At 44.6% G+C, this 15,761-nt stretch overlaps 11 non-coding genes and 2 pseudogenes across 11 annotated transcripts; all 13 read right to left on the reverse strand.

Moving 5' to 3' along the window:
• Window positions 1–335: 335 nt before the first annotated feature.
• On the reverse strand, window positions 336–454 carry LOC140868333 (5S ribosomal RNA). Its single transcript, XR_012145756.1, has one exon. It is a non-coding gene; the product is annotated as a 5S ribosomal RNA (ribosomal RNA).
• A 398-nt stretch (window positions 455–852) lies between these two features.
• On the reverse strand, window positions 853–971 carry LOC140868161 (5S ribosomal RNA). Its single transcript, XR_012145590.1, has one exon. It is a non-coding gene; the product is annotated as a 5S ribosomal RNA (ribosomal RNA).
• Window positions 972–1,371: 400 nt separating this feature from the next.
• Window positions 1,372–1,490, reverse strand: LOC140868606 (5S ribosomal RNA). Its single transcript, XR_012146015.1, has one exon. It is a non-coding gene; the product is annotated as a 5S ribosomal RNA (ribosomal RNA).
• Window positions 1,491–1,890: 400 nt separating this feature from the next.
• On the reverse strand, window positions 1,891–2,008 carry LOC140868972 (5S ribosomal RNA). Its single transcript, XR_012146367.1, has one exon. It is a non-coding gene; the product is annotated as a 5S ribosomal RNA (ribosomal RNA).
• A 395-nt stretch (window positions 2,009–2,403) lies between these two features.
• LOC140868900 (5S ribosomal RNA) lies at window positions 2,404–2,522 on the reverse strand. The gene has a single exon (XR_012146299.1). It is a non-coding gene; the product is annotated as a 5S ribosomal RNA (ribosomal RNA).
• A 400-nt stretch (window positions 2,523–2,922) lies between these two features.
• Window positions 2,923–3,040, reverse strand: LOC140868116 (5S ribosomal RNA). Its single transcript, XR_012145549.1, has one exon. It is a non-coding gene; the product is annotated as a 5S ribosomal RNA (ribosomal RNA).
• A 401-nt stretch (window positions 3,041–3,441) lies between these two features.
• LOC140869563 (5S ribosomal RNA) lies at window positions 3,442–3,559 on the reverse strand (annotated as a pseudogene).
• A 394-nt stretch (window positions 3,560–3,953) lies between these two features.
• LOC140869327 (5S ribosomal RNA) lies at window positions 3,954–4,072 on the reverse strand. Its single transcript, XR_012146706.1, has one exon. It is a non-coding gene; the product is annotated as a 5S ribosomal RNA (ribosomal RNA).
• A 399-nt stretch (window positions 4,073–4,471) lies between these two features.
• Window positions 4,472–4,589, reverse strand: LOC140868117 (5S ribosomal RNA). The gene has a single exon (XR_012145550.1). It is a non-coding gene; the product is annotated as a 5S ribosomal RNA (ribosomal RNA).
• Window positions 4,590–4,990: 401 nt separating this feature from the next.
• Window positions 4,991–5,108, reverse strand: LOC140869565 (5S ribosomal RNA; annotated as a pseudogene).
• Window positions 5,109–5,503: 395 nt separating this feature from the next.
• On the reverse strand, window positions 5,504–5,622 carry LOC140869101 (5S ribosomal RNA). The gene has a single exon (XR_012146491.1). It is a non-coding gene; the product is annotated as a 5S ribosomal RNA (ribosomal RNA).
• A 399-nt stretch (window positions 5,623–6,021) lies between these two features.
• On the reverse strand, window positions 6,022–6,139 carry LOC140868118 (5S ribosomal RNA). The gene has a single exon (XR_012145551.1). It is a non-coding gene; the product is annotated as a 5S ribosomal RNA (ribosomal RNA).
• A 400-nt stretch (window positions 6,140–6,539) lies between these two features.
• On the reverse strand, window positions 6,540–6,658 carry LOC140869764 (5S ribosomal RNA). Its single transcript, XR_012146807.1, has one exon. It is a non-coding gene; the product is annotated as a 5S ribosomal RNA (ribosomal RNA).
• Window positions 6,659–15,761: the final 9,103 nt, after the last annotated feature.

The following is a 15,761-nucleotide window of genomic DNA, read 5'->3' on the forward strand; positions in this document are numbered from 1 at the left end:
CAGTTTCAAACGGACATAACTTTCGATCTGCTGAAAGTTAAGGGAGCTTCAGCATTCTCACGCGAAGCTCCTCTCGATACCTACAGTGCGCATCTCGTTTAAGAGACGGAGACTCTCAAATTCCAACCCGAAGATGGTCTTTCGGTGCATTTTTCCCGTAGGGCGCACTGGGACCCACCAAAGCGGCCCACATCACCCAGATCGCACGTTCACGTTTTGTGATTCAGTCTATTGCATCTTTTCTATCCGCGGATTGGACTGAAATAGTCGGAAATAGGACAGCGAGGAATCGAAAGAACAAGAAGCAAGAGTAAAAAAAAAAATTTAATGAAAAAGGGCTGCAACACGAGGACTTCCAAAGGGGTCACCCATCCTAGTATTGCTCTCGCCCAAGCACGCTTAACTTCGGAATTCTGATGGGATCCGGTGCATTAGTGCTGGTATGATCACACCCAACAGTGAATGAATTCTTTATTGTATTGTCTCTCGAATTGCGGATCGGAGAAACAGGCGCTGCACTTTCAAACGGACATAACTTTCGATCGGCTGAGAGTTACTGGAGCTTCAACCTGCTCACGCGAAGTTTCTCTCGATACCTACAGCGGGCATCTCGGTCTAAGAGACGAAGACGCTTAAATTCCAACCCGAAGATGGTCTTTTGGGGCATTTTTCCCGTAGGGCATGTTGGGACCCACCGAAGTGACCCGCGTCATCCAGATTGCATGTTAACATTGTATGATTCAGTCTATTGCATCTTTTCTATCCGCGGATTGGACTGAAAGAGTCGGAAATAGGACGATGAGGAATAGGAAGAACAAGAAATACGAGTAAGAAAAAAAAATTAATGAAGAAGGGGTGCAACACAAGGACTTCCCAAGGGGTCACCCATCCTAGTACGGCTCTCGCCCAAGCACGCTTAACTTAGGAGTTCTGATGGGATCCGGTTTATTAGTGCTGGTATGATCGCACCCAACAGTGAATGAATTCTTTATTTTTTTGTCTCTCGAATTGCGGATCGGAGGAACAAGAACTTCAGTTTCAAACGGACATAACTTTCGATCTACTGAGAGTTATGGGAGCTTCAGCCTGCTCACGCGAAGCTCCTACCAATATCTACATCGCGTATCTCGGTCTAAGAGAAAGAGACTATCAAATTCCAACCCAAAGATGGTCTTTCGGGGATTTTTTCCCGTAGGGCGCGCTAGGACCCACCGAAGCGGCCCGTGTCACCCAACTCGCACGTTTACGTCTTGTGATTTAGTGTATTGCATCTTTTATATCCACAGATTGGACTGAAAGAGTCGGAAAAAGGACGACGAGGAATCGGAAGAACAAGAAGTACGAGTAAGAAAAAAAGAAATTAATGAAAAAGTGGTGCAACACGAGAACTTCCCAGGGGGTCACCCATCCTAGTACTACTCTCGCCCAAGCATGCTTACCTGCGGAGTTCTGATGGAATCCGGTGCATTAGTGCTGGTATGATAGCTCCCAAAAGTGAAAGAATTTTTTATTCTTTTGTCTGTCAAATTGCGGATCGGAGGAACAGGCGCTGCACTTTCAAACGGACATAACTTTCGATTGGCTGAGAGTTACGGGAGCTTCAACCTGCTCACGCAAAACTCCTCTCTATACCTACAGCGCACATCTCGGTCTAAGAGATGGAGACGCTCAAATTCCAACCCGAAGATGGTCTTTCGGGGAGTTTTTCCCCTAGGACGCGCTGGGACTCACTGAAGCGGCCCGCGTCACCCATATCGCACGTTCACGTCGTGTGATTCAGTGTATTTAATCTTTTATAACCGTGGATTGGACTGAAAGAGTCGGAAATAGGACGACGAGGAATCGGAAAAACAAGAAGTACGAGTAAGAAAAAAAGAAATTAATAAAAAAGGGGTGCAACACGAGGACTTCCCAGGGGTCACCCATCCTTGTACTGCTCTCGCCCAAGCACGCTTAACTGCGGAGTTTTGATGGGATCTGGTGCATTAGTGCTGGTATGATAGCACCCAAAAGTGAATGAATTCTTTATTGCTTTCTCTCTCGAATTGCGGATCGGAGGAACAAGCGCTGTACATTCAAAAGAACATAATTTTCAATCGGCTGAGAGTTACGGGAGCTTCAATATGCTCACGCGAAGCTCCTCTCTATACCTACAGCGCGCATCTTGGTCTAAGAGATGGAGACACTCAAATTCCAACCCAAAGATGGTCTTTCGGGGCGTTTTTCCCTTGCGCTGAGACCCACCAAAGCGGCCCGCGTCACCTAGATCGCACGTTCACGTCATGTGTTTCATTCTATTACATCTTTTCTATCCGCGGATTGGACTCAAAGAGTCGGAAATAGGACGGCAAGGAATCGGAAGAACAAGAAGTACGAGTAAGAAAAAAAGAAATTAATGAAAAAGGGGTGCAACACGAGGACTTCCCAGGGGGTCACCCATTCTAGTACTGCTCTCCCCCAAGAACGCTTAACAGCGGAGTTCTGATGGGATCCGGTGCATTAGTGCTGGTATGATAGCACCCAAAAATGAATGAATTCTTTATTGTTTTGTCTCTCGAATTGCAGATCGGAGGAAAAGACACTACACTTTCAAACGGACATAATTTTTGATTGGCTGAGAGTTATGGGAGCTTCAGCCTGCTCATGCGAAGCTCCTCTCTATAACTACACCGCGCATCTCGGTCTAAGAGATGGAGACACTCAAATTCCAACCCGGAGATGGTCTTTCGGGGCGTTTTTCCCGTAGGGCGTGCTGGGACCCACCGAACCGGCCCGCGTCACGTAGATCGCACGTTCACGTCATGTGATTCAGTGTATTGCATCTTTTCTATCCGTGGATTGGACTGAAAGAGTCGGAAATAGGACGGCGAGAAATCGGAAGAACAAGAAATACGAGTAAGAAAAAAAGAAATTAATGAAAAAGAGGTGCAACACAAGGACTTCCCAGGGGTCACCCATCCTAGTACTGCTCTCGCCCAAGCACGCTTAGCTGCGGAGTTCTGATGGGATCCGGTGCATTAGTGCTGGTATGATAGCACCCAACAGTGAATGAATTCTTTATTGTTTTGTCTCTCGAATTGCGGATCGAAGAAACAGGTGCTGCACTTTCAAACGAACATAATTTTCAATCGGCTGAGAGTTACAGGAGCTTTCAGCCTCTTCACGTGAAGCTCCACTCTATACCTACAGCGCGCATCTCGGTCCAAGAGACGGAGACGCTCAAATTCCAACCCGGAGATGGTCTTTTGGGGCGTTTTTCCCGTAGGGCGCACTGGGACCCACCAAAGCGGCCCGCGCCACACAGATCGCATGTTCATGTCGTGTGATTCAGTGTATTGCATCTTTTTTATCCGTGGATTGGACTGAAAGAGTCGGAAATAGGACGATGAGGAATCGGAAGAACAAGAAGTACGACTAAGAAAAAAAGAAATTAATGAAAAAGGGGTGCAACACGAGGACTTCCCAGGGGTCACTCATCCTTGTACTGCTCTCGCCCAAGCACGCTTAAGTGCGGAGTTTTGATGGGATCTGGTGCATTAGTGCTGGTATGATAGCACCCAAAAGTGAATGAATTCTTTATTGCTTTCTCTCTCAAATTGCGGATCGAAGGAACAGGCGATGTACTTTCAAAAGAACATAATTTTCAATCGGCTGAGAGTTACGGGAGCTTCAATATGCTCACGCGAAGCTCCTCTCTATACCTACAGCGCGCATCTTGGTCTAAGAGATGGAGACACTCAAATTCCAACCCGAAGATGGTCTTTCGGGGCGTTTTTCCCTTGTGCTGAGACCCACCAAGCGGCCCGCGTCACCCAGATCGCACGTTCACATCATGTGTTTCAGTCTATTGCATCTTTTCTATCCGCGGATTGGACTCAAAGAGTCGGAAATAGGACGGCAAGGAATCGGAAGAACAAGAAGTACGAGTAAGAAAAAAAGAAATTAATGAAAAAGGGGTGCAACACGAGGACTTCCCAGGGGGTCACCCATTCTAGTACTGCTCTCCTCCAAGAACGCTTAACAGCAGAGTTCTGATGGGATCCGGTGCATTAGTGCTGGTATGATAGCACCCAAAAATGAATGAATTCTTTATTGTTTTGTCTCTCGAATTGCAGATAGGAGGAACAGGCGCTACACTTTCAAACGGACATAATTTTTGATTGGCTGAGAGTTATGGGAGCTTCAGCCTGCTCATGCGAAGCTCCTCTCTATAACTACAGCGCGCATCTCGGTCTAAGAGACGGAGACACTCAAATTCCAACCCGAAGATGGTCTTTCGGGGCATTTTCCCGTAGGGCGCGCTAGGACCCACCGAAGCGGCCCGCGTCACCCAGATCGCACGTTCACGTCATGTGATTCAGTGTATTGCATCTTTTATATCCACGGATTGGACTGAAAGAGTCGGAAATAGGACGGAAAGGAATCAGAAGAACAAGAAATACGAGTAAGAAAAAAAGAAATTAATGAAAAAGAGGTGCAACACAAGGACTTCCCAGGGGTCACCCATCCTAGTACTGCTCTCGCCCAAGCACGCTTAGCTGCGGAGTTCTGATGGGATCCGGTGCATTAGTGCTGGTATGATAGCACCCAACAGTGAATGAATTCTTTATTGTTTTGTCTCTCGAATTGCGGATCGAAGAAACAGGTGCTGCACTTTCAAACGAACATAATTTTCAATCGGCTGAGAGTTACAGAAGCTTTCAGCCTCTTCACGTGAAGCTCCACTCTATACCTACAGCGCGCATCTCGGTCCAAGAGACGGAGACGCTCAAATTCCAACCCGGAGATGGTCTTTTGGGGCGTTTTTCCCGTAGGGCGCCCTGGGACCCACCAAAGCGGCCCGCGCCACACAGATCGCATGTTCATGTCGTGTGATTCAGTGTATTGCATCTTTTTTATCCGTGGATTGGACTGAAAGAGTCGGAAATAGGACGATGAGGAATCGGAAGAACAAGAAGTACGACTAAGAAAAAAAGAAATTAATGAAAAAGGGGTGCAACACGAGGACTTCCCAGGGGTCACTCATCCTTGTACTGCTCTCGCCCAAGCACGCTTAAGTGCGGAGTTTTGATGGGATCTGGTGCATTAGTGCTGGTATGATAGCACCCAAAAGTGAATGAATTCTTTATTGCTTTCTCTCTCAAATTGCGGATCGGAGGAACAGGCGATGTACTTTCAAAAGAACATAATTTTCAATCGGCTGAGAGTTACGGGAGCTTCAATATGCTCACGCGAAGCTCCTCTCTATACCTACAGCGCGCATCTTGGTCTAAGAGATGGAGACACTCAAATTCCAACCCGAAGATGGTCTTTCGGGGCGTTTTTCCCTTGTGCTGAGACCCACCAAAGCGGCCCGCGTCACCCAGATCGCACGTTCACATCATGTGTTTCAGTCTATTGCATCTTTTCTATCCGCGGATTGGACTCAAAGAGTCGGAAATAGGACGGCAAGGAATCGGAAGAACAAGAAGTACGAGTAAGAAAAAAAGAAATTAATGAAAAAGGGGTGCAACACGAGGACTTCCCAGGGGGTCACCCATTCTAGTACTGCTCTCCTCCAAGAACGCTTAACAGCGGAGTTCTGATGGGATCCGGTGCATTAGTGCTGGTATGATAGCACCCAAAAATGAATGAATTCTTTATTGTTTTGTCTCTCGAATTGCAGATCGGAGGAACAGGTGCTACACTTTCAAACGGACATAATTTTTGATTGGCTGAGAGTTATGGGAGCTTCAGCCTGCTCATGCGAAGCTCCTCTCTATAACTACAGCGCGCATCTCGGTCTAAGAGACGGAGACACTCAAATTCCAACCCGAAGATGGTCTTTCGGGGCATTTTCCCGTAGGGCGCGCTGGGACCCACCGAAGCGCCCCGCGTCACCCAGATCGCACGTTCACGTCATGTGATTCAGTGTATTGCATCTTTTATATCCACGGATTGGACTGAAAGAGTCGGAAATAGGACGGAAAGGAATCAAAAGAACAAGAAATACGAGTAAGAAAAAAAGAAATTAATGAAAAAGAGGTGCAACACAAGGACTTCCCAGGGGTCACCCATCCTAGTACTGCTCTCGCCCAAGCACGCTTAGCTGCGGAGTTCTGATGGGATCCGGTGCATTAGTGCTGGTATGATAGCACCCAACAGTGAATGAATTCTTTATTGTTTTGTCTCTCGAATTGCGGATCGAAGAAACAGGCGCTGCACTTTCAAACGAACATAATTTTCAATCGGGTGAGAGTTACAGGAGCTTTCAGCCTCTTCACGCGAAGCTCCACTCTATACCTACAACGCGCATCTCGGTCTAAGAGACGGAGATGCTCAAATTCCAACCCGGAGATGGTCTTTTGGGGCTTTTTCCCGTAGGGCACGCTGGGACCCACCAAAGCGGCCCGCATCACACAGATCGCATGTTCACGTCGTGTGATTAAGTGTATTGCATCTTTTTTATCCGTGGATTGGACTGAAAGAGTCGGAAATAGGACGATGAGGAATTGAAAGAACAAGAAGTACGACTAAGAAAAAAAGAAATTAATGAAAAAGGGGTGCAACACGAGGACTTCCCAGGGGGTCACCCATCCTAGTACTGCTCTCGCCCAAGCACGCTTAGCTGCGGAGTTCTGATGGGATCCGGTGCATTAGTGCTGGTATGATCGCACCCAACAGTGAATGAATTATTTATTGTTTTGTCTCTCGAATTGCGGATCGGAGGAACAGGAGCTGCAGTTTCAAACGGACATAACTTTCGATCGGCTAAGAGTTACGGGAGTTTCAGCCTGTTCATGCGAAACTCCTCTCGATACCTACAGCAAATATCTCGGTCTAAGATACGGAGACGCTCAAATTACAACCCAGAGATGGTCTTTTGGGTTATTTTTCCCGTAGGGCACGCTGGGACCCATCGAAGCGGCCCGTGTCACCCAGATCGCACGTTCACGTCGTGTGATTAAGTCTATTGCATCTTTTCTATCTGCGGATTGGACTGAAAGATTCGGAAATAGGACGGCGAGGAATCGGAAAAACAAGAAGTACGAGTAAGAAAAAAAGAAATTAATGAAAAAGGGGTGCAACACGAGGACTTCCTAAGGGGTCATGATAAGTGCATTTTTTGCGCTTATATTGCTTAGTATTTAGCTTGAATCTTGTGTTTGATTGGTAGGTATTATGTGATGTTATGTTGTTTTTGTTGGATGAAGGCAAGAAGGGCCTTGGATTTGATTTTATGGATTTAAGCTAGAAAGAATGGAAGAAAAATCAAAGATCAAGACTTGACAGATGAAGATAAGAAGAAAATACGAATCGAAGGCTCTCCCGCGCATCCATATCGCGCGCCCGCGCCGCTCTGAATATTGTGAGAAGCGTACATCAGGCGCGCCCGCGCCATAATGCCGAGCGTCCGCGCGATGGTCTTTAGCAAACAAGGAATTTGTGCGTGGGAGTGGAGCGCCCACGCAGGAATTTGGAGTGCCCGCGCCACTCTGAGGAATGCAAGATGCGAAGAAGCTGCGCGCGCGCGCCATTCCATTGAGCGCCCGCGCCATCGTGCGCAGACTTATTTTTGGAAGAGTTTTATGTTTTGGAAACTCTTGTTTTAATTCTGAGACTTATCTTTGGACGATTTGTTGCCAAGATATAAGTCTTTTATTAAGTTTTAAGAGAAAAAACGCAGACTTTCAGTGGGAGTTGAAGATTTATCTCTTGCAAAAACTAGGTTTTTTCTGAGACTTCTAGAATTCCGCTTGTGAGATTAGGAATTGTAGGGATAATAATTGATTAGGCTAAATTCATCCGCTTGTGTATGCGTTGTCTAGATTTATCAGTTTTACTAGTTTGCATGCTATCGTGGGTTTAAATCTAATCGCTTGTATTAGGTTAATTCATTGGTAAGGGTTATCTTAGAACGCTTGTGTCTAGTTAACTACAATTAAGGTGAAACATAAATTTAATTTCCAATGATGAATATTCAACAGGATTAAATATTTTTTTTAGATAATCGATGATCGAACGAATGAAATCAAGGATGTAGTTGACCAAAACAAGAATTGTCTTTTATTGAATTTTCCGTTGTGATTTAATTGTGCTTGGTAATTGATAGAATTACATTCATAATTGTTTTTAAATTTTAGTGGATAAATTTCAAACCAAAAACCCCCTTTTTACTATTTTCGTATTTTTAAAGAACACGGAATTTTACCTTTCCTCGTGGGAACGATCCCTACTCACACTACTGCATGTTTTTATTTACCTGAGTGAGTCGGGTAATTTGGGCGTACACGATAAGCGCTACCAAATTTTGGCGCCGTTGCCGGGGAATCGGTGTTAATTTTTTTTGTGTTCTTTTTATTTATTTATTTTTTTTTGTTTATCTCATTCTCTGTCTTTTCTTTATCTCTAGTACCTCTCCCATCGTTCATGCTTTCAGGTGATTCTTCGTCTGAAGAAGAAGTCCCCTACGACCCGAAAATTGAAAGGACTTTGTACAGGCGTAGGCGAAAAGCTCGTAGAAGACAAGAAGAAGAAGAGATGGCTGCTAATGCGAACCTGAGCCTCAGACAATTGGGCACTCCAGATTTGAATCAGCAACCCTTATGCATTACTTTTCCCCCTTTAGAAAATAATGCTACATTCGAATTGAAATCTGGATTAATTCACTTGTTGCCTTCTTTTCATGGTATTGCAGGTGAAGATCCTCATAAGCATCTGATGGAGTTCCATGTAGTGTGCACTAGAATGAAGCCACATGGAGTAACAGAGGAGTAGATCCAACTTCGAGCCTTTCCTTTCTCTTTGAAGAGTGCTGCTAAGGATTGGCTATACTACATGCCCTCTGGATCGATCACAGCCTGGACTGACATGAAAAGAATTTTTCTCGAAAAATATTTTCCAGCGTCGAGAGCAGCAAACATCAGGAAAGAGATCTATGGAATCAAGCAGATGACGGGGGAATCACTTCACGAGTATTGGGAGCGGTTCAAAAAGCTATGCGCTAGTTGCCCGCAACATCAGATAAGTGAAAACCTCTTAATTCAATATTGCTATGAATGTTTGCTACCTCATGACAGGAGTATGCTGGATGCGGCTAGTGGAGGAGTTTTTGTGGACAAAACTCTTGTGCAAGCAAGGAACTTAATAGAAAATATGGCTGCCAATTCTCAGCAATTTTGCATCAACAGAATTGATCATGCACCCAGGAGAAACAACGAGGTAAATGTCTCTTCCCTTGAGCAGCAATTAATTGAATTAACGACTCTTGTGCGTCAGATGGCTGTAGGGAATGAACAGACTGTGAAGGCATGTGGCATCTGCGCTGCAATAGGACATGCCACTGATATGTGTCCTACACTTCAAGAATACTCAGTTGAACAGGTAAACTCTACTGGCGGATTTCCTGGACCACCACAACGGAAGTATGATCCGTATTCCAACACGTACAATCCTGGTTGGAAGGATCATCCCAATCTTAGATACGGGAATCAACAAGTAAATCAACTTGGACCTCAAGCTCCACCGAAAAATCAAGCTTTTAGGCCACCCTTTCAACCACAACAGCAGCGCCCTCAAATTCCTACACCATTTGAGTTTCTTGAAAATATAGTTAAGGATCTTGCAACTAACACTTTGGCTTTCCAACAGGACACCCGGGCAAGTATCCAAAACTTAACTACTCAAATAGGACAGCTCGCTACAGCAATCAACAAGCTGGAAGCACAAAATTCCAGCAGTCTACCATCTCAAACTGTGGTGAACCCAAGAGAGAACGCAAGTGCAATAACTCTAAGAACTGGGAAGGAATTGAAGGTGAAGGAGAAAGAAGTTGAGGTTGAGCCCAAAGAGAAGCAAAAAGAAGAAGAAGAGCAAAAGTTAAGTGAAGAAAAAACATCAAAGGATGAAGCGCCAAGAGGTAAGTTCCCTCCTTTATCTGAATATAAGCTTGTTGCCCCTTTTCCCTTAGAATTTAAGGACTCTAGGAAAGGTGAGGGGATTAAGGAGCTCTATGAAACTTTTCATAGATGTGAGGTTAATATTCCATTGCTAGATGCTATTAAACAGGTACCTCGATACGCAAAGTTTTTGAAGGAGTTCTGTACAGCAAAGAGGAAATAGGCATTGAAGGGTTGTCAGAAAGTGGAATTAGGTGAGAATGTATCTACAGTGATCTAAAGAAAATTACCCGCCAAATGCAAGGATCCAGGTATGTTCTCCATCCCATGTACTATAGGAAATATTAGACTTGAAAAAGCCATGTTAGATCTATGAGCATCAATTAATGTTATGTCATACTCTATTTATGCATCCTTGAAACTTGGCCCATTGAATAAGACTGGAATTGTCATACAATTAGCTGATAGGTCTAATGCATATCCTAGGGGAGTAGTCGAAGATGTGTTAGTGCAAGTGAATGAGTTGGTTTTTCCTGCCGATTTTTATGTGCTAGACATGGAAAACGGTGATCATAATAGTCCTATTTTGTTAGGCAGGCCGTTTTTGAAAACTTCCATGACAAAAATTGATGTTCACAGTGGCACACTCACTATGGAATTTGATGGCGAGGTTGTGAAATTTAATATTTATGATGCCATGAAATTTCCTGATAGTGATGATTGTGTGTTTTCTGTTGAAATTGTGGATTTCTTGGCACAAGATTTTTGTGAGCATGCATGAAAAGATGATTTAGAGGTGGCTATTACAGCACCCATTATGCAGACGGAAGATGGGATTCGATGCAGTCAAAAAGTTGAAGAGATTGAGAAAATTCTGAATAGTTCACCTGAGCTACCTCAGTCAGGTAATGTCTCTTACATATCTTTACCAATCTCTAATACTAGGCGTCTTCCATCTGTTTTGCAGGCGCCAGTGATCGAGCTAAAGATGCTTCCAAACCACCTTAAGTATGTTTTCCTTGGAGAAGGAGAAACACTACCTGTCATCATCTCCAAAAGCTTGGAAGCCGAGCAAGAAGAACAACTGGTCAAGGTTCTGAAGGAGAATAAAACTGCTATTGGGTGGACCATAGCAGATATCAAGGGAATTAGCCCATATACATGCATGCACCGAATTCTGATGGAGGATGGGGCGAATCCCTCACGTCAACCGCAGAGGAAATTTAATCCACCAATGATGGAGGTGGTCAAAGCGGAAATTCTGAAGTTACTTGAAGTTGGGATCATCTACCCAATTTCTGACAGTCAGTGGGTCAGTCCGGTTCAAGTGGTACCCAAGAAAATCGGAATTACTGTGGTGAAAAATAAGGATGACGAGTTGGTTCCCACCCGTATTCAAAATGAGTGGAGAGTTTGTATTGATTATAGGAAGCTGAATGCAGGAACCCGAAAGGACCACTTCCCTCTTCCCTTTATTGATCAAATGATTGAAAGGTTAGCATGTCATCCTTACTATTGCTTTCTTGATGGTTATTCTGGTTATTTTTAGATTGCGATTGCATCGGAAGATCAGGAGAAGACGACATTCACATGCCCATTTGGAACTTTTGCATACCGACGCATGCCCTTTGGTCTATGCAATGCACCGGCTACTTTCCAACGGTGTATGGTTAGTATATTTTTTGATTTTGTAGAGCACATATTAGAAGTCTTCATGGATTATTTTACTGTCTATGGTGACTCTATCGAAGACTGTTTGTCTAATCTTGCTCTAGTTCTTAAGAGGTATGTCGAAACCAACCTGGTTCCTAATTTTGAAAAATGTCATTTTATGGTTGGGCAAGGTATAGTGTTGGGTCATGTCGTCTCATCTAAGGGGATGGAGGTAGATAAAGCTAAAATTGATATTATTCAGTCTCTACCTTACCCCGTAAGTGTGTGGGAGGTGCACTCTTTTCTTGGCCATGCAGGTTTTTACAGGAGATATATTCAGGATTTTGCCAAGATTGCATCCCCTATGTTCAAACTGCTGCAGAAGGATGTGTCGTTTGAATTCAATTAGCCATGCAAAACTGCTTTTGTTAAACTCAAGGACTCATTGACTTCAGCACCAATCATCCAACCACCGGACTGGACCAAGCCATTTGAAATCATGTGTGACGCCAGTGACTATGCCGTAGGAGTGGTATTGGGACAAAAAGTTGGGAAGACATCGCACGCTATCTACTATGCTTCGCGCATTTTGAACGATGCCCAACGAAACTACTCCACTACTGAAAAGGAGCTTTTAGCAGTAGTTTTTGCTTTAGAGAAATTTCGTTCATATTTACTTGGTGCTAAAGTTATTGTTTATTCTGATCATGTAGCTCTTCGTTTTCTGATGGCGAAGAAGGAGGCAAAACCAAGACTGATAAGATGGATACTACTGCTGAGCGAATTTGATGTGGAGATTAAGGACAAGAGAGGGACCGAAAATTGAGTGGCTGACCACTTGAGTCGACTAGTTCATGTTGAAGAAGAGCTGAGGTTACGAGAAGAATTTCCTGATGAGCAGTTATTTTCAGTCAGCACGGAATTACCATGGTACGCAAATATTGTGAATTATTTAGTTACTAATGGATTCCCTTCTGAATTCTCTAAGGCATAGAAAGATAAGGTCCGAAGTGATGCTAAATATTATGTGTGGGATGATCCATACTTGTGGAAGCACTGCACTGATCAAGTCATACGACGATGTGTATCTGCAAGCGAGGTAATCCCAATTCTCACATTTTGTCACTCATATGCTTCTGGTGGCCATTTTGGAGCAAAAAGAACAGCTAGGAAGGTATTGGACTGTGGATTTTTTTGGCCATCCATATTTCGAGACGCTTAAATGTTTTGTAAGTCATGCGCTCAATGCCAAAAGACAGGTAATATATCCCAGCGTAAGGAGATGCCTCAGCAACCCATTTTAATATGTGAAATCTTTGATGTATGGGGCATCGACTTCATGGGGCCTTTTCCTAGTTCATATGGATTTTTTTATATATTACTTGTTGTGGATTATGTCTCGAAATGGGTGGAAGCCAAGGCCACCCGTACTGACGATTCTAAAGTGGTTGCAGAATTTATTCAGCATAATATTTTCTCTAGGTTTGGAATTCCAAGAGCCCTCATTAGTGATAGAGGAACACACTTCTGCAACCGGACTGTGGCTAGTTTATTGAATAAGTATCATGTGACACACAAACTCTCCACTGCGTATCACCCGCAATCGAATGGCCAAGCCGAGGTCTCAAATCGAGAAATCAAATCCATTTTGGAGAAGACAGTGAATCCTACTAGGAAAGACTGGAGTTTGCGCTTGGATGATGCACTGTGGGCATACAGAACCGCGTTCAAGACACCGATTGGGATGTCCCCATATTGATTGATTTTTGGGAAACCATGCCATCTGCCTGTCGAATTGGAGCATCGAGCCTACTGGGCTATTAAAAATTTCAATATGCAGACGGATGAGAGTGGAGCGCATAGAAAGCTGCAGTTGCAAGAACTAGAAGAGATACGCAATGATGCATATGCGAGCTCAAAGATTTACAAGGAAAAGACAAAGGCGTTCCACGACAAGATGATCTCTAGAAGGGTGTTTGAAGTCGGTCAAAAAGTTCTAGATGGATTGGCCCGTTTGTTATCACTCACGACTTCGATTATTCCCAGGTAAGTTGCGTTCTAGATGGATTGGCCCGTTTGTTATCACTGATGTCTTTCCACATGGTGCATTGGAAATAAAAAGCTTGGAAACGACGAAAACATTCAAGGTGAATGGCCAACGATTGAAGCATTATTTTGAAGGGATCCAAGCGAATGCGGAAGAGGATGCGCATGATCTCACACTCGATGATCCGCCACAGATTGATTAAATTCACAGCATCCAGTCGGGCTTACGACTATAAACCAAGCGCTGTTTGGGAGGCAACCCAAATCTTTATTTTTTTTCGTCTTTGCACCTCTGTTTCTTTCGTTTCTTTTGTCATTTTTTTTTATAGTTTTTACTGTACTAATTTTGCGTGACTTGAGAATTGATTTGGTTTTACTTTTCCACAGGTTTTGTCACACAAAATTGGGCAGATTCAAAGCCCAGGCGTGCGCGCCCCACTACACTGGGCGCCCGCGCAGCTTCAAAGTCAGGAAACGTACTTTTTGCGAAGGCTAGGAGCAGGCGCCCGACCAAACCGCGCGCCCGCGTGATTTCTCATTTCCGCGAAATATAAAAAGACATCAAGCAGGCACGCGCGCGCCATTATACCGAGAGCCCGTGCGAGTCCTGGGCACCAATTCGTGGAAACTCGATGCGCAAGCGCGCGCGCCCCACTACACAGAGCGCCCGCGCGATCCCACCTTTCGGAATAAAAAATTTATGCGATGCGCAGGCGTGCGCGCCCAACTACACTGAGCGCCCGCGCGACGGGTTTTTAAAGAATCCTAGTATCGATACAATCTTCACTTTCTCATCTATCCTACATGCTAAAGCCCTAAATCCCTAAAATCCTCCCACTCTCACTCAATATTCCTCTCCAAATCGTTTCATTCTTTGAGAAATTGTCTACTACATCCCACATCCCTATCACCAAATTCTTTCCCCAATTTCTCTCAACCCATTGAAGATGCGTGAATTTGGGTCGAGTTGCTCATCTCGTTCGTGGGAATTGTTTGGAGCTTTTCAAAGTCGGACATCGAGTTCTATCTTCTATTGGGTAAGTGTTGGCTTTCATCTCCGGGTTTGAAGCTCTTCTTCAATCCGAAATTAATATTGTGAAGTTGTGAAGTGTGGATTTTGTTCAAGTATGGGTGAAATATTATTTGTGAATTCTTTGGTTGGTGATTGTGGTGAAGTTATATTGGTGTGTATTGTTGAAGTTTAGAGGGAAGAATAGAGTGGTATATTGGCATATTTGAATACGTTTACAAGAGTGCACCCCAAGTGTTTGATAGATGGCGCCCAAGAAGAAAACTAAGTTTGGTGCTTCTTCTTCTTCTGCTCCCGCTCCTACCGAAGCTAATAGGCGTTTCTGGAACGCCCAGGCTGCTGCATATTATCAAGAATGGCTTGGGAAGAACATCCTAGCCGAGTGAGGATTCAACGCATCTGTTGGTTTTGAGCCAAGTGCTTTTACGACGAGTATTGGTCGGGAAATTGTTGCCCGACAATTGCAGGAGTTTGCGAAGCAACCTCAGGACGCAGTTGTTTCTTTGGTTAGAGATTTCTACGCCAACCTAAAAGTGAAACATGTTCAGTTGAATGGACTCATGCGTGGGAAGATGGTCCCATTTGACTCTCACTCCATCAATACCCTTTTTAAGATTCCCCCGGTGTATCACGATGAATATCTGGAATTCAAAAACAGTGACATTGATTACGAAGCTGTATTCGTCGCATCTGTCGACCGGGGGCTGAGTGGCGCTATGGGCGTGATGGTATGCCATCAAAGTTGAAGAAGACTGAACTGCAATATGAGGTCAATCTGTGGTATAACTTTATTTGCGCTCGCCTGAAGCCGACCGACCATGAGCACGAGGTTACACGGGATCGAGCTCTATTGCTCTATTGCATTGTGGAGGGGAAGTCCATTGATTTGGGACTAGTTTGTCAGGAGACTATTCTGCACGTGGTGCAAGGAAAGATGAGTGGTGGTCTTGCCTTGCCTGTTATTATTTCTGACCTTTGTGAGGAGGCCGGGGTGGACTGGAGCCCCACGGAGGAGATTTTGAAGCCCATCGCCGCCATTGCATTTGACTGCAACACCCGCTTGGTAACTCTAGCGCAACAGCAGCAGAGAGAAGAGAGAGCTGCAGCACGTAGAGCACAGGCACCCCAGCATCAGTCGGCTCCTTCTGCGACTG

Source organism: Henckelia pumila, chromosome 4, assembly GCF_033568475.1.
Source record: "Henckelia pumila isolate YLH828 chromosome 4, ASM3356847v2, whole genome shotgun sequence".
Taxonomy (NCBI): domain Eukaryota; kingdom Viridiplantae; phylum Streptophyta; class Magnoliopsida; order Lamiales; family Gesneriaceae; genus Henckelia; species Henckelia pumila.